The sequence below is a fragment of the Ochotona curzoniae genome, unplaced genomic scaffold, assembly GCF_017591425.1.
Source record: "Ochotona curzoniae isolate NIBS_2020 unplaced genomic scaffold, NIBS_Ocur_1.0 contig_3498, whole genome shotgun sequence".
Lineage (NCBI taxonomy): Eukaryota > Metazoa > Chordata > Mammalia > Lagomorpha > Ochotonidae > Ochotona > Ochotona curzoniae.
In genome coordinates this window covers 1,113,032-1,136,869 of record NW_024465885.1, presented here as the reverse complement: position 1 = coordinate 1,136,869, position 23,838 = coordinate 1,113,032, and the positions used below count along the sequence as shown (strand labels likewise).

Sequence of the window (23,838 nt, the reverse complement as noted above, 5' to 3'; positions counted from 1 at the left end):
TGCAGAGGATATGCATCTTGCTGCAGGGAAAAATGAAGGGTTTGTTCAAAAGCAATCCAGGGGACTAACATCAAAATGATCAAACAGAAATAACATCTGTACCCAAATCTGAGGTTTGTGGACACACTAAGCATCCTCCGTCTGTCAGCAAAAAATGGTAGCCTGCTAAGATCATGGAAAAACTAAGGGTTTACATTTCCAAGTTGATTATTTATTACCAATGGTCTCACTGGGCCCACTTTCAGTAGGTAGGTCTGGGCTATACACAGGTCCATTTGAAAAGCAGAGTTGTCAGTGTAAAACCTATATTTAGCTGAGAACTTTCACCGTGATCACATACACAGGGAAAGGACATGAAACAAGTAGACCAGAAGCCGATGAAATTTTTCAGGCAACTGAGAATAAATGAAGCAGGTCTCTTCCAGCAGGACGGTGCTACTCTTAGGGACAGGGTGAAGAATTGGGTTTTTGTACCAAACGCCCAGATGCCCAGTGGATGTCTGGTGTAGAGAGCAAGTACATTTCTGCATTTTTAAGTGAAGAATCAATTGATAACTTAAGAGAATTTGGGATAAAAGTCAGTACATCAACAGTATGTAAATTGTATTTAAAATGACTGAATAGCATAAGTCCATCAACAGATGGCACTGAGGAGAAAGACCTAACAAAAAGTTCAGTAAAAAAGGAGAAATGCCATGAAACCGAGATTTGAAACTCAAAGGGTGGGCCCAGTGAAGTAGCTCAGTGGCTGAAGTTCTGGCCTTTTATGCACCAGGATTCCATATGGGTGCCAGTTTTAATCCTAGCAGCCCCACTTCCCATCCAGCTCCCTGCTTGTGGCCCGGGAAAGCAGTTGAGGACAGCCCAAAGCCTTTGGACCCTGCACCCACGTGGGAGACCTGGAGGAGGTTCCTGGTTTCCTAGCTTTGGATCAGCTCAGCTCTGGCCATTGCAGCAACTTGGGGAGTGAATCGTCAGATGGAAGATTTTACTGTCTGGCTCTCCTTTCTGTATATCTGACCTTCCAATGAAAATAAATAAAATATTTTTTTAAAAGGCAAAGGGTGAGATTCCCTTGCTCCCTGACTCCTTCTCCCCATCCTTCTCTTTCCATCCTAGTTTTTTCTCACTCCCTTCCTTTTGAACGTTTTTAGTTTTTGAGATAACAGATCTTAAATTTACTTTACAGTAAAAATACTCAATATCTCACCAAATAAGAAACCTAACAAGTGAAAAGCAAAAAGACTTTAGTTTAGTAGGAATATAGGGAATGGATGCAAATAATAATTGAATGGAAAACTAATCATTTCACCTATTTACAGTACATTTTAACATAATCACAGATCTTTAAACCCATAATAGCATAACATTATTAACCACTGGTTTGACAAAGGTATGAAATACCAAGTTGAGAATTCTAACATAGCTACAAGGGTAAAAATAACCCTCTGCTTGTTTAAAAGATGGTATCTTATAGCTTATTACAGTTATTACTGCTTGTGAATCAGGGATAATATCAGTGTTTGAATTTCACAAGTATGACAGGCTTCAACAGCAAGGTAATGACTAATACTTAAGCTAATAAGTTACTATATTATATGACATCCTAGTAGTTTTATTAGGAGATTGTGTAGCTCAGTTGTGCCTATACACCCTGTAGGTATACCCATTTCCATTGAAATTTCTTAAAGGTTTCAAATATGTATTCTAAAATAAAAAATTAAAAAATGAACTACATGTAACATAAAATGTATCATTTTAACCATTTTTAGGTGTACCATTCATTGGCAGAGAGTATACTCACAATGTTCTGTAACCAACACCACCATTCATCCCCTAAACTCATTAACCTTTATAAACTAAAACTCCATCAACACTAAATAATAGTAACTTCCCATTGTTCTCCTGCCTCATGCCTGGTAACCTCTTTGCTATTTCCTGTCTCTATGAACTTGACTATTCCATATATCTTATATAAATGGAATTATGTGGTGATGGTCTCTTGTGTTTAGCTTATTTCACTTAGCATAGTATGCTTAAATTTCATTCATGTTGCATAGCAAATGTCGCGAGACTGCAAAATAGCATTGCCCATATATGTCACAATTTGCTTATCTGTCTCATGACAGACATTCGACTCATTTGCACATTTTGGCTACAAAATATTTTTATTCTTTTTCACAATTTATCAAGTACCTTTACTGTTTTTTTCACTAATTAAACTCATGATATAGGTTGCTAACATTAAGCAATTTTATTTAGAAGGAAATTTCCAAATAAACTACAGAATAACTTTAAATCACAATGATACATTTAAATGTGACTTTCTAAGTTTTGTTGCCCCTAGAAAAATAATTATTTTGGTAAAAGAAATTCTCTATTTGCCAAAATATCTATTCATCTTGGCCTTTACTATGTATAGTGTGTGTTTGGGTTTGTAGGCATGTCACATGCATGCATTATTACAAGGTTAAAGCTTTATATTGTATGGTTAGAAATACAGTCATTATCCAGGAAAAGAGTTCTATAAGATGAAGCCATATGCTAAATTTCAATAAACTGTGTTGAAAATTTTGAGACAAATTAAGAATTTGGGTTCTATCTCAACTGAATTTGAACCGTGGTAACGCAGCAAGGTGGAGAAATCCACCATGGGGGGGAGGGTTGGGGAGGAGGAGGAGGAATCCCAGTGCCCATAACACTGTGTCACATAATACAATGTAATAAATAATAAATAAATAAATAAAAGAATTTGGGTTCTAACAGGGTTTAGCACACATACTCTGACTCCTGTCCAAAAGTTTCTGGATGGGATCGATACATTGATATTTTCAAAAACTTTTGTAGGTGAATTCAATGAGAAGCCAGAATTAGGAACAGCTGAGCTAATGGAAGAGTTTCTGAGTCAAAGGGAGATAAGAGTAAATAAGAAAGTGATTTTATTATTTTTAAATTTTTATTTATTTATTTTTAAAGATTTATTCATTTTATTACAAAGTCAGATATACAGAGAGGAGGAGAGACAGAGAGGAAGACAGAGAGGAAGATCTTCCGTCCGTGATTCACTCCCCAAGTGAGCCCAACGACTGGTGCTGTGCCGATCCGAAGCCTGGAACCAGGAACCTCTTCCGGATCTCCCATGTGGGTGCAGGGTCCCAAAGCTTTGGGCCGTCCTTGACTGCTTTCCCAGACCACAAGCAGGGAGGTGGATGGGAAGTGGAGCTGCCGGCGAGGACTTTAGCCACTAGGCCACTGCACTGGGCCCAAGAAAGTGATTTTAAAAGGTAGTCGGAGTGGGCCTGGCGGTGTGGCCTAGTAGCTAAAGTCCTCACCATGGGCGCTGGTTCTAATCCCGGCAGCTCCATGTTGCACTCACTTGGGGAGAATCATCAGACGGAAGATCTTCCTCTCTGTCTCTCCTCCTCTCTGTATATCTGACTTTCCAATAAATAAATAAATCTTTAAGAAAAATAAAAAAGGTAGTCGAAGGGTAGATGGCACAAGGTCTTATTGTGCTAATACTCTCCGGGTTCATGTCCTGGTTGCTGCATTTCTGATCCCATCCCCACAACTGCCTGGGAAAGGAACAGGGGAAAGCAACAGGGCACTGGCCAGGTCATTGGATCCCTGCGCCCTTGTAGGAGACCCAGAGGAAGTCCCCGACTCCCAGCTTCAGACCAGCTCAGCTATGATCATTGTGGTCATTTGGGAAGTGAGCCAGCAGATGGATATTTTCTGTCTATTCTCTCTCTGTAACTCTGAATTTCAAGTAAAACAAATAAATCTTTAAATAAATAAAAGGCAGTTAGGGCCTGTTGCATATAGATATGGAGGGTAGTCATACAACTGGCAGAAGAATCATTTTAAATGGCAATAATTAAACAGGCTTTTAGAGTTAGAAGCAGAAGAGTTGTCAAAGACAAGAATAATTAATACCTAGATAAAGAGCTCCTGCAGAAATCAAGCTAAAACAAAAATCAGGAAAAAGTCCAAGGAAGGCATAGGGTGAGAATAAGATCCATTTTAATTACTGAGAGAAGCAAAATACTATAGAGCTCTAAAATATGAATTTTCCCAAAATTGCTTATATTTTTGTCCCATTGTAGCACTTTCGTTTTTTCATTGTAGCACTTTTACTGTGGTCTCTAAGTTGAGCATGAAGTAATTTATCATTAAGTAAACATTTCTTTTGGACACAAAATTGCGACGTCAATACATATCTATCTGTTCTTGGTTATTCATACCTGAAGTTAGTTCTGTTTTGCACTTCCCTAATCCATCATTCAAAATTATATAATGAACAATGTACATAACACCCTCCCTCCCCAATCACTGTAACGGACCTGATGAGTACCAAAAAAGTTGAAAACATTGTAGTACAGTCTAGAAAAAGAGTCAGAACAAGAATATATCTCTCAAACCTTCAGTGAAATCTCCTTAAAAGAAACATCATTAAAATTAAATATTCAGTCAAAAAGAAATTGAGTAGTTCAAGAGAACATTTTGTTCTGCTCTATCAATCTGTTATTTCTTGTGGATATTTCGGAAAATATAGAAAAGAATAGAAGAGAAATTAACAACAGCCACACAGATATAAGTACCGTTCATAATTTATACAGTCTTTAAAAATTATTTGTATGTTTGGAAAGCAAGGAGAGAGTTCCCATTTTCTGGTTTATTCTCACAATATATACAACACCCAACCCTGGCACAGGACAAAGTTAGGAGCCCAGACCAACCTCAATCTGCCACATGGGTGGCAGGACCCAACTGCTTGAGTCATTATCTGTTGCCTCCAAGAGTAAACATTAGCACACAGCTGAAGTGGAAAGAGCAGGGACTGAAATCCAGGCACCCTAAAATATTGTATCTCGGTATTACAAGTTGCAGCTTAACTGCTGCATCAAACATCCACTCCCACTATCTTAAATTTTATATATAGTTCCCCCCCACACTTTACACTATGCAAGCTTTTTATTTTTTTTAAATATCTCATCAGCATCTCTTAATAAGCATGATTTATTCTTCTAGTGATACTTTATTTTAGACATCTTTCTAACAGTTACAGTTTCTGTTTTCACCTAAATACACATACACACGTCTGTCTTAATCTCTTATGTTGAAAGCACAGAGAGGAGACTTACAATGTTGAGCAAGCCTGCATGATGAGCTGCTTAGTTACTTCTTCAGCCCCCTGGAGTGAAGAGCAACAAACACAATTGTGAACATATTCTAAAAAGTTTCCCACAACTGTAAATGGTTCACTGTGAGTCAGCTCTCTCAATGGATAGAGATGACAGCTAGCTGGCTGGAAGTGCCACGCAGATCCAGGCCACCCAGAGTAGGACTCACAAGGGAATAAGGAAGACTTCTGAAATGTAAGGAAAGGGTTGCGGTGTTAAAATGTGCTTTATTTTATTCTTCATGCTTCCTAACCTCTCACCAACCGCCTTCCTCCACGTGCTCTCCTTTACTTGCAGGGAGGAATGATCTCTTTTCCTACACATTTCTGTTCCTCCTTTTTAAAGCTTTGCTCATAAATATCTGTTTATTATTGTGATTATTACCCTACAGTTTTCCTATTCTGTTTTCAATGCACCTCTGTCCTCTAGCCATATAGTTTGAGTCACTGTCAGAGGACTATTATGGGACAGGCCTTGAATGTGACTGTTTAGGAAACAGATTGCCTAAAACTACATAGTCCTCTCTTGCTGATTCAGAGTCAAATATTCTGGCAATTTCTTCAACTCAAGTCTATTCAAGAAGAGGTCTCTAAAGTTTGCGTTTTTATGTTCATTTATTTATTTTCATCTACTTGATGAGGCAGAGAGACAGAGAGAGGAACCATCTGATGATTCACATCCTAAATACGTACAACAACTAAGGCTGGGCCAAGCAGAAGACTTAAGTCAGGAACGCCAAGTGGGTCTCCCATCCAGTTGACAGAGGCCCAAGCACTCGAACCATCCTCTACTTCCATCCAGGAAGCATTAGCAGGAGGCAGAGTAGTAATTGTAATTGTGGCCTCTGTCAGGAACTCTGATATGGAGTAGTGTAAGGTGATGCAAATGTGAGCTCAACTTGCTGTGTCACAGTGTTCTACACTAATTCTTCCTTTTTTTTTTTTAAAGAGTTACAGTTTTTATTGGAAAGGCAGACCTATTGAGAGAAGGAGAGACAGAAAGACAGAAAGATGTTCTGTCTGCTAGTTACTCCCCAAGTGGCTGCAAAGCCCACAGCGAAGTGGAGCCGATCAGAAGCCACAAATCAGGATTCTTCAGGTCTCTCAGACAGGGGTCCCAAGGATTTGGGCCATTCTCCACTGCCTTCCCAGGCCACAGGTATGGAGCTGGGTGGGAAATGGAGCAGTCTGGATATGAACTGGTGCACATATGGGATCTCTGCATTTACAAGGTAGGGACTTTGGCCACTGAGACATCACTCTGGGACCTGGTTACTTGGATTTAACCTAAAATTTTTGTGTTTGCCCATTCCTTAAACTCTTGTAGATATTCTGTTGTAAATAAAGCCCTGAAACCTAATCTCACAGAGGTGTTGCTTGTTTTCTTTCCTTTTTTCAGTGAATAACAGAAATAGTTGAAGTCAACAAGTCTAGTGAGTTTTAAAACAGAAAGAGAATAAGATTGATTCAGCAAGAAGAATGCAAGTGAGAAGAAAAATTAATTAATCCAGCCTGAGAAGGGTTAGTGAGAAGTCTTAAAGAAGAATGTGAGATGAAAGTGTGAGAAACATTGGGTGCTGCTATAATGGAAAGCTAATGTGTGGATGCAAGAAAGGAGAAAACAAGAGAATTTTTAGAGTTTTCTTACACATTGTATGGATTATGCAGGTGCAGAAAACAAACTATCAAATTACTTTTAATAATTGCTTGCTCAGTTATTTATCTTTTTGCATATTTCATGTGTGACCCATCATCATGCAAGAGCTTTTCATGTGCACATAACTATTAGTAAGAAATGGTACTGCCCTAGACCCCTAGACATAACGAAATACTTTTGAACAAATAATACATCTATTCAGAGAAGGCATTTTACTTTGACTAAAGGAAGCTGAGACAATCCAGATGAAATTACAACTTCTGTGTGCTGATTAATTTCCTCAGCTTCTTCTTCCAAGGAATAAAACAGTGGTAATAAAAAAATGTTTTACTCATTTGCATATTTTTAGTATTACATGTCCATTGTAACTAGGGAAACAATAAAACATGTTTAAAGTAGAACTTGATAATTTTCACTGAGTCCTTTTTCATTGTTAATCATGGATGAGATGACCAATGTCAAGAATATAATTTTCTCTATAAATTCTCTATAAATTATATATAAAAATATATAACATATTTATCCATAAATACTCACTGACCTGAATATTGTTGTTCTGTTTAATAAGTTATTATTTTTTCAGGTCAACAACTATAGATACAATTAGTTGTTCCTCTGATGCTGCATTATGTTCAATACCATGGATGTAGTGATAAGGCATATAGTCAAATTTTAAAAAGGAATATACTTTTTCTTTGCAAATTAAGCACAACTTTAACTGAACTTTTACACAGCATGTTCAACATGCGCTAAAGACCTATCTGAATGGCAGTTTCAGTGCCTGAGAAAATTTTTGTAAGGTATTCCAGGTTGTTTGCTTCAACAAAGTTAACAGTCCAATTTGGAAAATAAAGTTAATTCCTTTTATTAAATTGAAAGAAGCTTCCCCAGGAACTTACTGTAACAAATGCTTTTAAATATGGAGTGGGTATTGTGGCACTCGTGCTGCCTGGGACACCAGCATCCCATTTCAGAGTGCCTGAACTAAGCCCTGGCTGCTTTGATTTCCATCCAACTTCCTACTCAAGAATCTTGGGAAAGCATCAGAAGATGGTTCAAATATCTGGTTTCTTGCTACTCATGACAGACTCAGATGGAATTCTAGTTTCCTGGCATCAGCACGACCAAACCTTCGCTGTTTGGGGCATATGGGGAGTAAAGCAGGGGAGACTCTCACGTAACAATTTTCAGGAAATGAAAATAAAGAAAAACTAAACATTAACAAAAGCAAAGCAATGCTGGCAACCCATGTTTCATCTTGATTTCCAATATATCAAGGAAACAGAAGCAATAGAGCACTTCTCTATATGGCAACTCAAAAGCAAACTAATTTCCAACCTCAAAGAGCTCAGATAAAGCATTGTACTCCTGAGACCTTAAAGTACTTTATTTTTCTAATACTTATACTGTTATAGATGATATTTATTAGCTATTCTGGTTCTATGAAACTCTAAATATTGTGTGCGTATCATCTGACTTCTTCATATAATATATCTGCAAGATAGAAGATAAGTTTCCCCTAAAGGTAAAAAGAAGATGATCTCAAGACAATACTGTTTGACGACGCCTAAGGCAAATGTCCAAATACTGAGCCCCAAATTTCTTTTTATTTTACTGCTGCCTCTGTAATGATAACTGTCATGATAATACATATAGTATTATATCATCAATCAGTCTCATATAACTTGATAGAATCAATTCTTATTCAGCAACAACGGTTATTCATGCAAACCTGCTCACTATCCATTAAAAGGGCATGCGGACAAAAAAACATCACCAAGAAGTTTTCCTTCCAGATGAGCTGCATCTGGGTTAACATACTGAGTAGCCACAGTCTATCTGGACTTGTCACATGTCACAAGTGCTTCAAGAGGCTAACAAGGATGTGAGGTACCCAGATAGAGTCCAGTTTCATGGCTGTTCCTGACAGCCTTAAGCTATAGATAAAAGAACAAAATACTTACAGAAATAGTATCACTACAACTACACATCTATTAATTATTGGCTATTGAACAAAGTTCTACAAAGTACAAATAACATAAACAAAGAATTTCTATAAAATAGTAACAGAACTCTAGCTGATTTAACTGGGCTAAGTTAGTCATTTATATACAAATGAAAACCTTGTCAAAAATCTAAATCTTCTGGTAGTGACTATCCCTTGGTGAGACTTAGCTTCATTCCGTGCCTCATGACCTTGGTCTTCCTGGTAGGCACACAGAGAATGGTGCTCTCAAATCGTCTTTTGGAATCCATAAAGGGGTGCACTAAGAGCCAGTGTGCAGAAACTTGAAGAATAACACTCATTATTCTTCTCGAGAAACTTATGTCTAACTCCTTGGAAATTTGTTGTTTCAAGGAATCAAGGAACCTTGTTGCTCGCCCCTCATCAATCTTGAGCAGTTCAGATAAGTAGTTTGTCTAACAAAAGTTTTTCCTTTATTAAAAATTCCTTGGAGAACAAAATGTTGAACCAGAACTAGATTTTTAGAAAAATATTACAAAAACTGTGGAAAACATGTTTTGTTTTGTTTCTTCTTTTCTCCTGAAAAGACTCAGTGATTCAAAAGACATATTAATGTGCTTTCTTATTTAGGGCAACCAGCAACATGTTGCAAAGACTAAGTTTGTGCCAAAGGACAAAGTCCCTTCTGCTAAACAGAAAGGAGGTTGTTAACTGAATTAACTGCACAGATCTGAATGGTCTGCTCAGGACTTTGTTATAGATTGGCTTGGAAGTCAAACTCCCCCCCACCCCCCCAAAAAAGGTGACACAATCGCAGAATCACAACAAATAGCTCTGCTTCCATTCACCCTGATGTAATGTCGTGAAGCATATTCACAGTTGACATCCCATTCCCAGATTCATAATATGTTACAGTGACATTTGGTTTAACACCAATTGCTCAAGTGTGCCAATAACAGAAAATATGAGAATATCTATATACAATGCTGCTGAATTTGACAATAGAAGGAAAGTCAGCAACGCACTTGCATCTAGATGGACCTGTTATTAGCATGTTTTAAACCCCATCACCATTGCTGCCTCTCTGTTGTTTTTATGAAAGACTGACTTTTGCTGTTCTCCTTGATTATAAGAAAACCATTCTCATGATTCATCAACATGCTTGACTTTTCAGTTTTTCATTTTATGAAAGTACAAAGGTCGAGGATTTGAATAGACTTTTACCTCTCATCAAGCTGTCAAATTCATCTAAGTGAGTCTTGAGGAGGACACTCCAACTATAAAATATCTGAGGTGTGGACATTCAGCCTATCAAGACAATTGTTAACTTGCATCCCTGCTGGAGTACCTAGGCTTTGTGCCTGGCTCTGGTTCCTGACTACAGCTTCCAAGCTTCCAGCCAATGCAGACCCTGCAAATTCACAGTGATGGCCCAAGTAATCCAGCACCTTCCTCCCTAATGGAGACCTGGATTCAGTCCCCATTTTCTGGCTTTAGTTTGGTGCCGATGTTGTGGGCATTTAGGGGAGTGAAATAGTGTATGGTATTCTCTCTATATGTCTGTCTCAAATACATCATTTGAAATTGTTTAACTTCTTTCCTATTATGCAAATAAACAAAATTACTTCTCATTCAATTTTTTTTAAGATCTTTTTTATTACAAAGTCAGATATACAGAGGAGGAGACACAGAGAGGAAGAGTTCCCATCCGATGTTTCACTCCCCAAGTGTCCGCAATGGCCAGAGCTGAACTAATCTGAAGCCAGGAGCCAGGAGCCTCTTCCAGGTCTCCCACGCAGGTGCAGGGTCCCAAGGTTTTGGGCTGTCCTTGACTGCTTTTCCAGGCCACAAGCAGGGAGTTGGATGGGAAGTCGAGCTGCCGGTATTAAAACTGGTGGCCATATAAGATCCGGGCATATTCAAAATAAGGAGTTTAGTCGCTAGGCCACCACACCGGGCCCCTCATTATTTTTAAAGATATTTTGAAGTGTAATCTAGAATAGGGATCTCATTTATCTGTTGGGCACTAAGATGCACTGTGAATCAAGATGATGCACAGATGAAAAACCAGGATTTCTACTTCTCCATGTATCAAACAGGACAAAGAAGAAACATTCAGAGGACATTATATTTATTTCCAGTGAAGATGGTGAAAATTGTAAAAGAAGCCTTTTGGATATTATTCTAGTTTTTCTTAGGAAGTCCATGAGAGCCTGGATTATAATTCTACTTTACCAGATGAGCTGAGGTGAATGGACTCTACAAAACTAACTAGTATTCACTAAAAGAGCAGTCAGAGATAGGTCTATAAAAGGAGGAAGTGATTGGATTGGACAAACAGGTCAACATTCAAACACTGACTCCAGATTTTATTAAAATGCTTGGAGAACTTGATCAAAGCGAGCCTCAATTTCTTAAAGTGTAAAATAAGGATAAGGGCCATTTATCTGGAGGCAATGTCATGGAAGGAAAGGTATGAAGCTTTTAGAAGAGAAGGCATCTGGTGAGTGTACTTTCTTTCTTATCTCCCTATCTTTTTCCACTTCTTCAGACATTTGGGTTACTAAAGAACTAATGACCTCCATGCCCAGATGAGCTAAAGTGATACGAAAATGCAGTAGTTTAAAACACCAACCAGAGGACTGCAAAGAGTTTGAATCAGTAATGCTGGTAGCAATATTAACTCCTTTTGCAATCTTAGATGTGAGTTAATCTTTCTGAGGATCAGTTATTTCATTATAAAATGGAAATGATTTTTACTTTGCTGAGCAGTTGCTGAGTGTGGGTAGCAAGGATTAGAGACAACTTTTATAAAGCATCTGGTATATTAAGTAAACAGATTGTGTGTAGTATGTATTGTTCAGTTTTTTATTTTTATTTTTTATTAATTATGGCTTATGCGTAGACTCATTTAAACTTAGTATTCCTTTTCCCATCCAAGACCTTGGAAGAGTTATGATAGTGGCTTCTATCACCTAGTAGCTGCTTTGGCTTTGGCAATTTACCTTCTGAGAACTGAGTCACAGCCCCAGCCTTGCCACTAGCAATGTAACCACATGACTTGGATACAAACCCAAGCCCTCAATCCTGTTCATATCCAAAATGAGCAGCTGGAGTAAATAATTTGTAACATCCTCTACCACCACAATATTTTTTTTATTTCAGTGTCTTTTTTACTGAGTTTCAGTAGATAAATCCTCATATATGTAGAGCTCAACTGACTTCTCTATGGTTTAATTTTCACATTCCCTCTACACTATTTCTTCTTTAATTGCTAAAGGAGCTTAATTTCCATCACTTTTCATGCAAACCAATATCTCTGTTCTGGCTTAGTGGCATTCCAGGATATTAATACATCATACTTTAAAACAGTCTGGATTGTTCTTCAATCTAGGAATTCAGTAATGATGTAGGTACTAATAATAAGGATAATGAAGATTCATTTTCAAGACTTTGCATGCCTTCTAGGCCCTTGGTCACTGCACATGATGAAATACATCACAATTAAAAATGAGATTAAGGCTTAACAGTAAGAAAAACATTCTAGCAGCAAAACACATTTTTGGTGTGTATTACTATTTACACCACAAGCCCTTAAGAATAAGCAAAAGTAAAAGCTCCATTAACCAACAACAGAATTTTAGTAAATATTAACCAGAAAGGAAGTGAAACAAACAAGCTTATCTGAGAAGTTTGTGAGAGATCTATTATCCTCATGCAGAATGCAAACATGACTGAACTATTACATTTCAATTTCAGAAATCCAAGTTCTTTTTAAACTTAGAATTCACTCTTCTGTAAAAATTCAAAATGTATGCATTTCATGAAGTTGTGCATGCTCTTTACCTCTGAATTATTCAGGCCTGGCTCTCTATTCCTGAGCTATCCTTCAATTACTACATGACTGGACATTGCTATGTACTTTCCCAGTATATTCAGGATAAAACTCATTGTCCTCATGCTGCTACTTTTGTGAGATTATCTTCATTCACTCTTCGTCTTTGCTCTTTGCTTTAGCCACACTGGAAACATTTTGCTTTCTCAATATACAAAGGTTGTTCCCAAGACTTTTTCTTGAAACACAGCTTCCTTCCCTCCAATGTTTCTATCCTCATCCCTCATTTTTCACTCACTTGATTCTTCCTGACCTTCAGCTCTTAGCTTCAGTGACACCTGAAGAATTGTCTTCTGAGCTCCCAATGAATATTATAATAAATCTCAATGATTCATTGATGTTTGTAGGATATAGCTTTTTGTATGGACTACAACTTCTAATTTTGTAATTACCTGTGTAATTATTTAATATGTGATTCCCCTGGAAGACTGATAATTCCACAGCGAGGCTAATAGATCATTTCTAGATTCCCAATATTAAACACAATTCAATAATGAATTAATTATTCAATTGTGGTAAATTCCAGTGGCCTTGAAATACTAAATTTGTATTCTATCCTTAAAATTTATTTACCTATGGAGATTTAGTTACTTATTTGAAAGCCAGAGTATACAGAGAGAGAGAAAGAGACAAAGATCTTTCATCCACTAGTTCACTACCCAAATGGCTACAACAGGAAGGATTGGGCCAAGCTGAAACCAGGAGCCAACAACTTCATCCATGTTTCTCACATGGATAGTACAAGCTCAAGATCTTGAAACTTCCTCAGTTACTTTTGCTAGGCCATTATCAGGTAGCTGCATTGGTATTAACCCCCATATGAGATGATAGGGTTGTAGGCTGTGGCTTTACCCACGATGCCACAATGCTAGCACCGAAAACATTTTTTTTATTAAGTAAGACATGTACACAAAATTATAAGATACAGAAAGGAATCTATGATTGAAAAACATATTGATAATTGATGTATCAGTGTCTTAGGATTGTTGTATCAAATTATCATGAATTTATAGGCTTAAAATAATAGAAATTTATTTCCTCATTGTTTTCAAAGCTAGAAGCTGAAAATCAAGTTGTCAGTAGCGCCACTATAGGTGCTAAGCAAGTTTTCCAAGCAGAGGAGAATGAATTCTTTTTGACTAGGATGAAGAGCAAAATGTTCATGAAACTGAGAGCACTTGAAGTAGATGTAGTACAATGAGTTGGATGTACATATGGAAAAAAGAGAATTATGAACATGACAGATGGTAGAAACAGAATAAAGATGAATGAGTGAATGAGATCTTAGTTAATGTTGTATAAAACAAAGAAGGTAATGATGAATTCAGAAGGGGGTAGAGCCAGATTTTTAGAATTCATAGATATTAACTGGAAACTGATAGTCAATATAGAATTACTGAAACTTTTGTCTGAAGAAGAGTTAGCACAGTCTTAGTGCTCTTGCTGCAGGGGTTAATGGAGCAGCAATCTTTGTGATGAACTTATCTCACTGCCTTCTGCCTCTTGCAATTCAGAGATATTTTTAAGGAAAGATAAGTGAAAGACTGATTAGTGCAGAAGGATAAAATGAAAATTACTAAGACCAGGTCACTCACTGACATCAAGGAAAAGAAATAAATGACGATGACAGATTTTGAGTGAGAACGTCTTGGAGAATTGGGGAACAAAGAAAGTCAGGGTAGTTAAGAGCAAGATGACTGCTAACTGGGATGGTAAACATAACTTTTAGATACTGATTCTCAGAAACTAATGTGATTTTTCAGTTGTTGATTTAAGTAAAGTCGGCAGAGATATAAGACTATAGTGTTGGAGAGATACCAATACTAGAGACACAAATGTGTGAATTATCAATACCAAAAGAATTGTAGTCAAAACAAATTATTGTGGAGATTGATCAACATAACCATATCCTTTCTTTATCATTTGCCCCTTGGTTGATTTAGGATAAATTGCTTAATTCCACTACTTTCTCATCTAACATAAGCAAGAAAATAATACTGTCAATTAGGATTACATGAGTTGAGCAGCTATTTTAGTATTTTGGGGTCATAATTCCTAGTAAGAAATGTATTTATCTTATGATCCAGTCTCTAAAAGTATATAATTAACTTTTTAGGTAAATATTAATTATTCTTTTATTATTTACTTGATCAATATTTGTTTCTTATGTATTTCTAATTTTTTTATTTTTATGATATAATTCAGGTGATTATTTGAATTGACTTCATGATACATCAACAGGCTTACCACTAGGCTACAACTCAAATTTTCTAAAACCAGCCTCCTGTACATTCAGGTTTGTCTTTATGTATTCTTCTCAACTCACTGGCCACAAGAAGTACTCACGTGTTTCCTTAACAGATAATGAATTGCTTCACTCTAAGACATAGATATTATTCATGTGCTTATCTATTTTGGTGGCAGGAAGCAGAGACTAAGTATTAATTTGTGCTTACAAAGAGGCAAGAAATTTGAAGAGAGAACATTCCAAAATCCTCAAGCACCCCTACTTCTCCATACACTAATGCCTCCCTGAAGCTGTTAAAGGGCAGACCATTGTGACTTAGTGAATGGAACACAAAAAAGCGCTACTAACTTTGCAGTGACTTGAACTTTCTCATGATATACAGAGGGAAGGTCTAGATGAACAAAATGAAACTGAAGGAGAAACTAAACTGTGTTCATCACTTAGGTTTGGATGTGATGATAGAAAAGTTCTAGCCTGCTTGTATTGCTAAATGACAAAATTCAATAAAGGCAATATGAAAAATTATCAGGGCAAATAATTCATTTAAAATTATTAAGGTTTTCATTTGATCAGACTTGAAACAATTTTTCTCTGATGGAAATGACCCCTGGCTACAGTGACATTCTGACACCATGCATGATCCACACTCTTGGGAAGTCTGAATTCATGTCACTTTGGCTCTACTCAGATTACTGGCTTCATCATGCCTGTAAGCCCAATTAAACTACCGACGTTTCTAATGATCTTCTGTCCATCTTGTAAATCATCAAAAAAGAACATTAACTCATCCAAATAAACAATCAAAGGCACTGTATAAAAATGTACAGGAAGAGTGGAAAAATCCTTTGTTGATAATGATCAAGGATTTCAAAACACTTCTTTAAATATGAATTTTGGACTACCTGATAGCAGGGAATACAGGTCAAAAGATCTTAACAAGTGAGTCCTAGGTACTTTGTTCCTCAGGAACCATTGCTCAGACCTGTCCATTTAGGGAAGATTGAAGTCTCAGGGTCTACATTTGGATCTACTCACAGGTCAGGATGCCTAAGGATGATCCTTGTTGATAGTCAGTTATGAACTGTGTATCCTAAATCCTCTACCCTGGACCTGATTTGCTTATTTCAAAATGAGATGATTGCAAATTATTTCTTATATCCATCCATTTTAAACTGTAGTGCTTAATGATGTTCTCCTCTTAAATCCCTTTCACTTCAATTTCTTCAACTTGAAAAAAGAGTGAAGCGGTTTCATAAACTTCTTTGATGTCCTTAAATGTTATTCAACATGATAACAGCACAATTCACTAGACCCAAATTCTATCATTTTAGTTTTGCCTCAGAGGCCAAGTTTTATGAGAGCCTTAATTTGCATCACCAGAAGCTGATTTAATAAAAATGAAGGGATTCCTTTTGGAAATAAATTTTAGAAAGTGGTGTAGAGAAGAGGGACAGTGAATTCTATGCAAAACAAAGCAAAACAACTATGGAGATAAGCTTAGAAGAGGTCAAGTAGTTCTGTGTTAAGAATTATGTGGTTTTGGGCCCTGCGCAGTAGCCTAATGGCTACAGTCCTCATTTTGCATGCACTGGGATCCCATAAAGGCGCTGGTTCCTATTCAGGATGTTCTGCTTCCCATCCAGCTCCCTGCTTGTGGCCTGGGAAAGCAGTCAAGGACGGCCCAAAGCCTTGGGAGCCTGCACCTGCATGGGAGACCCAGAAGGGTCTGACTCCTGGCTTCGGCTCGGCTCAGCTCTGCCCATAGCAACCACTTGGGAAATGAGCCAGCAGAGAGAAGTTCTTCATCTCTCCTTCTCTCTGTATATCAAACTTTCCAATAAAAATAAATTAAAAATTTAAATATAAATAAAAAAGAATTATGTGATCTTAGCGCTTTTTAGCATGGTCCCAGCTTTTTATGCACTCAAAGTAGATTCTGCTCATGATAATGTCCCAAATCCCCTGTCCCTGGAACCAGTAACCGTCACATCTTTTGACCCAGTCACTCTTGTAAATATTAACTTATTACGCCACTCTATTTTTGACCACTGTTTGTTAAGAAGACATACGGAAATGACAGAGCTCTACTGCCCTGGAGTTGGGTAAATTTAATTTTCAGGCCAATGTAGGCAATATTTGACATACAACCTAATGGAAAACTACTTAAGACCATTTCACAGGCAAAAAGGATATGATGTGAATGTGTTCATCTCATTGTGGTTGGGGGAACACAGAGCTAAGCCAGTGAAGCAGAAGATTGGGAGGCTGAGGCCTAAGATGAACACAAGTTTGTCTTCGGCAAATCACTTTATCGTTATTTAATTTATCAAAGTTGTCAAAAACTTTAGTCAACTTCTTACAATAAACATTTTTTTTCTGAAATAAAAAATCCTAAATTAAGTTTTTTAGATTTGTAATTATACTGATAACAGCTATTGCATGATTATCTATTATTGTGCCAAAATAGGATTGTGAAAATTTTTTTAAAAATGACTTGCTTTTAGAGACCTTAGAATCTGTGGGTCTGACCTGTTGTGGTTATGACAAAGGTAACAATCACTATCATTTATTCACTATGCCAACCAGGCAGTGCGCTCAGCTGGCAACATACATAAGCCGCCAAAGTTCCCTCTGTTTCCCCAGGCCCCCCTACAGTGAGGAGGTCTTGTCCTATCCCTTCATCATTCCTCAGGAAAAAATGCACTTAACAGGAATTCAGACAAAAGGCAGAGAGACATTTAAACAACTGCAGGACTGTCTACAGTCAACATGCCAGAACTACAGTCAATAATGAAAGAGTGCAGTGAACCGAAGTGAAAATTGAAGAGATTGTCTGAACCACTTTTAGTGCACTCAGTTGGACAGACTGTGACACTGAAAGCCGTGACGCAGTATACCCTGCCTCTGGCAGCCCGACAAGGGAAGTGTAAGCGTCTTTAAGATCCTCTACTGAAAGACCTTGCAACAATTAAACTGCAAAACTTAGGAAACCGTCATAAGCTTCTGGATTGCATTACCAAAAATGTATGTTTTGACCTAAAATTATATTTAAAAAAGAAAAAAGATTGACTTTCCATGTAGTATTTCACAATAAATGCTTTTCTTTTTTCCTCTACCAACTATAAACTTCTGTTTTCTTACTCCGGGTGTCAAAATCTTTTCTACACTCGGGTTCTATTCACTGCCTGTTATTCAGACATTGAAATCCCAAATGTTAATTGTTCTTCCAAGTACATTGACAAAACAGCAGCTAAATAAGGGTAGACCAGACTGTGGTAGACTCTGACATGCATTTATGGAACAATGGGGCTCTGAGAGACAGCCTTGTAGCTCACGGGAAGACATAAGATGTGCTATTTTGACTGCTTCATAGCAGAATGGGAAACACACGCACACAAGCGAATTATGCATTTCACTGAGTTTTGCCCAAAGTCCTCAAGGCAACAGAATCTTGTGATGTCATCATGAACTTTCTATTTCTATTGTCACAAAGGCTAAAATTTCTAATGACATCGCAAAGGAAAATGGAATCTACTTTGATTCCCTGAGAAATCTTCCTTCACCTTCAGTGTAATTGGTACAAAAGCAAGCAGCAAGATTTTTCTTTTTTTTTGGAAACACAGGGAATGTTACTGTGCTGATCACGGGGTGTGATACCCTCCCAAATAAAATTCAAACCAGCAAAAAAAGAAAAAAAAACTCACAATTGCTCTTAGTTGAAGAAATACTGATTATTGAGTCCAACAATTTCTTCTTTTTTTTTAAAAAAAGGAAGAAAGCATTTAAACATGTACTCCTTCAAGGACATTCACATTCACATGTAATTCACATTTTTACTCATGTCTGGTGACTGTGCTTTTAATATTTTTCTCCATTAATGGATTGGCCACAAAAACAGAGAGGAAGGTTCAGGAAGATTCAACTTACACAACACAGTGCAGCTCAATCTTTTGTTTTTAAGGTGCTGTGATTTCGGTCTTTCAGTGTAACTTCAGGCAGTCTGAAAAGAAACAGGTTAAAATCTCTTTCAGTTATAATTGGTATTTCAGATTTAATTAAAAATTAAACTTTCATAATGTTTCACCATCCAAAGCAATGCATTATCAGTCAAGCATGGCTCCCCCCTCCCACCCCCTGTTAAGGGAAAAATAAATAAATAAAGCTCTTCCAAGAGTAGTGTTTTAATGAAAAGAAAAGAATCTAAAGAGGAAAAGAAAGCAATTTTGAAAAACAAAATATGCCTGCATGTTAAGGACTTCAAATGATATGACTAAATCTCACTGTTTCTGAATTTTAGCTATAAAGTGTCCTAAAAAAAACCCTCCTCTTCCATAGCAATTTTACAACATAAAGATTGCATAAAATTTTACATTTGGAGAATAAAGTAAAACATCTATAGATCTAAACACATACGCCAAGGAAAAATTATAACTTCAAACAGAATTAGAAAAAAAGGGCCAGCTCTACTACTTTCAAATAAATGTCTTGGTAGGGGGGCAGGCAGTGAAGCTGAGGTAACTGAGCAAAACATAGTAGTCACTGCAGTGAAGTATGGATTCCATGTGCCCCATTTCATATCACATTGTACATGCTGACACATGCAGCCACAGGTGTAGGAACCAGATCTCCTGGTACAAATAAATGAACCTGTGGTGGTTATTTTTAAACATGTAATTTCTAGCTTCAAATTGAGAGTCCAGGCATTAGGATATATAACTATATCATTTGTTATTAAAATGCCATATTATTTCTTTTACAAACAACACACTCCATAGATAAGAATGGTTTCACAGAAAAAAAATATACAGCAGATAGAGTCATTCCTATTTTTAAGTTTCAAAGAACTGACATGATAGGATTCAGAAAACAATTCATTTTTTAAAAATGTAACATTGAGATAAAATGCTTATCTTCTTTTCAGCATGACAGTATTTACTTTCACATATTTATAGCATGATATGTGGTATTTGATGCCCATTTTAAAAATAATGTATACTAGCATTTTAATCTTCCTACTTATGAGACCATAATCATAAATCACCCCTGAAACAGCACTTATTAACAGGAAATACAGCAGGTTAGACCTTTGAATACTGCTTCCTTCTTTCTTTGAAATATATGGAAGAATATTTTGAGTAACGTGTCTATTTGATGTAAGTAGATTTTAAATGCAAACTTGCTCAGCTTCACACTAAATCTACCCATGAATGGGATTCGATTTTTTAAAATCACTAACATTGACTAACTAAACTTTTCCCCTGCTTCTCACATGCATGAATTAGACTAAAAATTCACCAGTGTAAAGACAGAAATTATGGAGGCGTCACCAGGGACAACTGAATGAAAAGATGGGAGTGCACACATTTCCTTATAAGGCAACAAAGCATTCATAAAAGAAACTGACAAAAATAACTTGAGCTAAAAAATTATATGGAATAACAATAATCACTGATAAATGATTCAAAAATGTAAAAACTGCCCACCTCCTGGTTAAATCAGAATCACCAATTAGTGCGTTTTATTCATCAATATGGTATGGTTAAAGGAATTGATTCACTGTCCAGGCATGAGAAGGTAACAGTAACTAGGTTGAATACTGGTATACAAACTCTTTAACTGACAACTGGCAGCTCAGTTCAGTTTATCTTTTCTCAATTCACCAGATGTTGAGTGAACTGAACTATCAGTTCCAAACAATAAAGGCAATTTAATGAGCAAACTATTTCATTACATTTCCCCCTCCCTTTATATCTTCCTCCCTTCTCACTGACCTTTTTCTTCTCTCCCATTCTTTCCTAGTTTCAGTTTTTTCCTTCATTCCCCCCGCCCCACTCCCTCTATTCGTTTTTTTTCCCCTTTGGTGAGGGTAATGAAGCTCAAAAATAACATCTTGTATCCTGTTGAGGGAAAACTTGGTCACAACTAACCTTCCAGATGACAAACTCATTCTTAAATGTCTGTTTCCTAATCCAAAGAAAACAGAGAAATTGAGAAAATGGAGACACAACATCACTCACCATTACCAACACCACCGCTTTTAACTTCTATCCTGCATTCATCCCAAAGAGGAATAAAGTTTATTTACATTATACCTAACCTCAAACAGGACCACAAATAAGACTAATAACAGGACCATTTTGTGGCACTCAGGCAAACGGCTGGGCAAAACAGATGGATCTTGCTTTGCGCCAGGACTCAAGAAACACAGTCGCCAATTCACTGTTGGCGACTACGTATCTTGGCCCAAAGATGGACCTGGAAGTTGGACCAGTTGTCTTTGATATGATTACTGCTCCTCTTCATGTCTGCCTCCTGAACAAATCATTACTTCTGTCCCTAGGGAATCGGGTTTAGTATTGGGTAAAAATTGCTTTTTAGGTTAGTCATCAAAGAAGTGAACTATTCTGAGGGCATGTCTATTAAGATGAAACAGTAGTATGAAGTTACGATTTTTATTTTGGGGTGCTATTGTTTACCTTTCAGTTTCCTGGTTGTGATTTATTTTCACATTATAACTGCACAGAATTCATGCTTAAAATAGTAGATTTGGAAAGTATGCACCATCAGTAAAAATTTAGTCCTCACATTCCAGGTTCCCAAATCTGCTAATTTTTTTAATCCCACAGATCAATCACAATCATTACTAAAATGAACAGCTGGCCTCAGACAACTTTAATCAGGAAAAAAAAAAACTATTTAAAACTTTATAGGTGACAGCCAATATCCAGTGATGGACAGAGAAACAGCTCCATAATCTATGTAAATTACAAAGCTTGTAAGACTGCTTCTCTCAGCAGAGGTCTTTCAGCCAAAAGAGTAGTCTTCTGAATGGGTTAAAGATTCTGATAGCAAATGCATTACATTTCAGTAATCTGTCCTGTAAGTCAGAAGGCCACAAAGAAAGCTCACAATTTGAAAAGGGGAAAAAAATCCTCCCAAACTCTCTGAAGGTGGGTGAGGAATTCCAGATCTTAACATTGACTAGGAACAAAGGGCTGTTCTGACCACACTCCACCATTTAAAATCCAACAGAGATAGGAGTGTTAGATATCCCCAGGTCATAGAACATCAAGGAAAGAACAAAACCGCACTCCAGTTAGGAGGTGTATGTTAATTCAGGCACTTCTCTTAATGCTCTCCCAACTGTTCAGGCCCGATGGTATCTTGTTCAGACAGTTTCTGAGAGTTCATTCACCTCCCTGTGATCTATTCATTTTACACAGTTCAGTTTTGATTTTAAAAAGGGACAAGCTTGATTGTGTCCAGTATGGAAGGCTAATTGTAATATTTTCATTATTTTAAAAAATATTTTCCCTTTTTAAAGATTTGTATATGTATTTACATATTTATTTTTACTTGAAACACTTGTGCACACGTGCGTACACACACACACACACACACACACACACACACACACACACACACACAGATTTCTTCCACCTGATCCAAAGCCAGGAGCTCTTCCCTGTGTCCAACGCAGGTGCAGGGTCCAAAGGCCTTGAACCATCCTCCACTACTTTTATCAGGTCATACATAGGGTGCTGGCTAGGAAGTGGAACAGCTGGAACACAAACAGGTGCCCATATACGATGCTGGTGCTTGCAGGCAGAGGATTAGTTCATGAAGCCATCCCACTAGCCCCAAATTTCCCACATCTTCACCAAAACTGGTAAATGTCTTTTTTTTTTTTTTATAGTTTTCATTCCAAAGACTATGAAGCAATATCTCAAGGTTTTCATTTACTTTGACCTAAGAACTGATGAGGTTGGGCATCTCTCCATGTGCTTACTAGCCATTCTTTTCTTAATGAAACATCTATTCAAATATTTGCCAAATTTTAATGGGCTCGGTCTGTTTAAGAATTAAGGAAACTTTTACATATTAAAAATTAAATTCCTTACTGGATTATCATTAGCAAATAAAAATTTCACAGGTATTTTCTGCTGCTATAATGTGTATCATTTCCTTCCTTTAACGGTATCTTTTAAAGTAGAAACCTTTATAATTTCAATAAAATCCAGTTATCTGAATTTTCTTGAAAAATCAAACTTTGAAATATTTAAGAATAGTATCTAATCTAAGGCTATGAACATTTTTCTGCTATCATTTATTCTAGTAGTTTTATCATATTGGCTCTTACATTTAGGATCATGGTTAATATTACTTAATTCTATTCATGGTGTGAGTTAAGAACCTACAGTAACATTTCCCCATATTCCTAGTGTCATGCATATTCATTTATATTTCACATGGTACTATAATCAATCACCTAGCACTACTTATTGAGAAGATTATCCCATCTCCTAAAGGTTAATTTTCAGGGCTCTCAATTCAGCTCTTTTTCTTAACATAGCATCACAACATTACTTCTTTATTGTAGCTTACCTTACAAGTTTAAAATCAGCAAATGTACATCAACTAATTTGGCTGTCCTCCAAAAATATTTTTGTGCTTTCATATAAATTTTAAGGTTAGCTTTTGAATTACTGTGGAAAAGAATTGATTTTTTATGCTATTGTAAATAGAATTATTTTCTTAATTGTTTGTTCCTAGCATATAGACATACAATTGCTTTTTGCACAATACAGTGTCTCTGGTTAATTTGATGAATTCATTTATTAGCTCAGTTGTATGTGTGTTACTTTGGATTTTCTACACATAGAAATATGTTGTTCTCAAACTAAGTTTTAGTTTTTACTTTACATTCTGGATGTATTTTTGTTACTTTTTTAAAGCTTTTTTTTTGAAAGAAAGATTTGCACAAGACAGAAAGAAAGATGTTCCATTTATTAGTTTACTGTCCAAATGGACATAACGATTAGAACTGAGTTGATCTCGAGATAGGAGCTTCTTTCAGGTCTCACACATGGGTGCAAGGACTCAAGGACCT

At 36.8% G+C, this 23,838-nt stretch overlaps 1 protein-coding gene across 6 annotated transcripts in view; it reads right to left on the bottom strand.

Annotated features, from left to right (window-relative positions):
* Nucleotides 1-23,838, bottom strand: part of ZBTB20 (zinc finger and BTB domain containing 20) — a 709,762-nt gene that overhangs the window by 439,889 nt on the left and 246,035 nt on the right. For 5 of the 6 annotated variants that reach the window (XM_040980442.1, XM_040980441.1, XM_040980439.1 and 2 more), the window contains one exon: nt 18,876-18,948. The exons of the other annotated variant lie outside the window; for it this stretch is intronic. The gene's annotated coding sequence lies outside the window, so the exon portion shown is untranslated. The remainder of the gene's footprint in view (nt 1-18,875; nt 18,949-23,838) is intronic. 6 annotated transcript variants of the gene reach the window in all.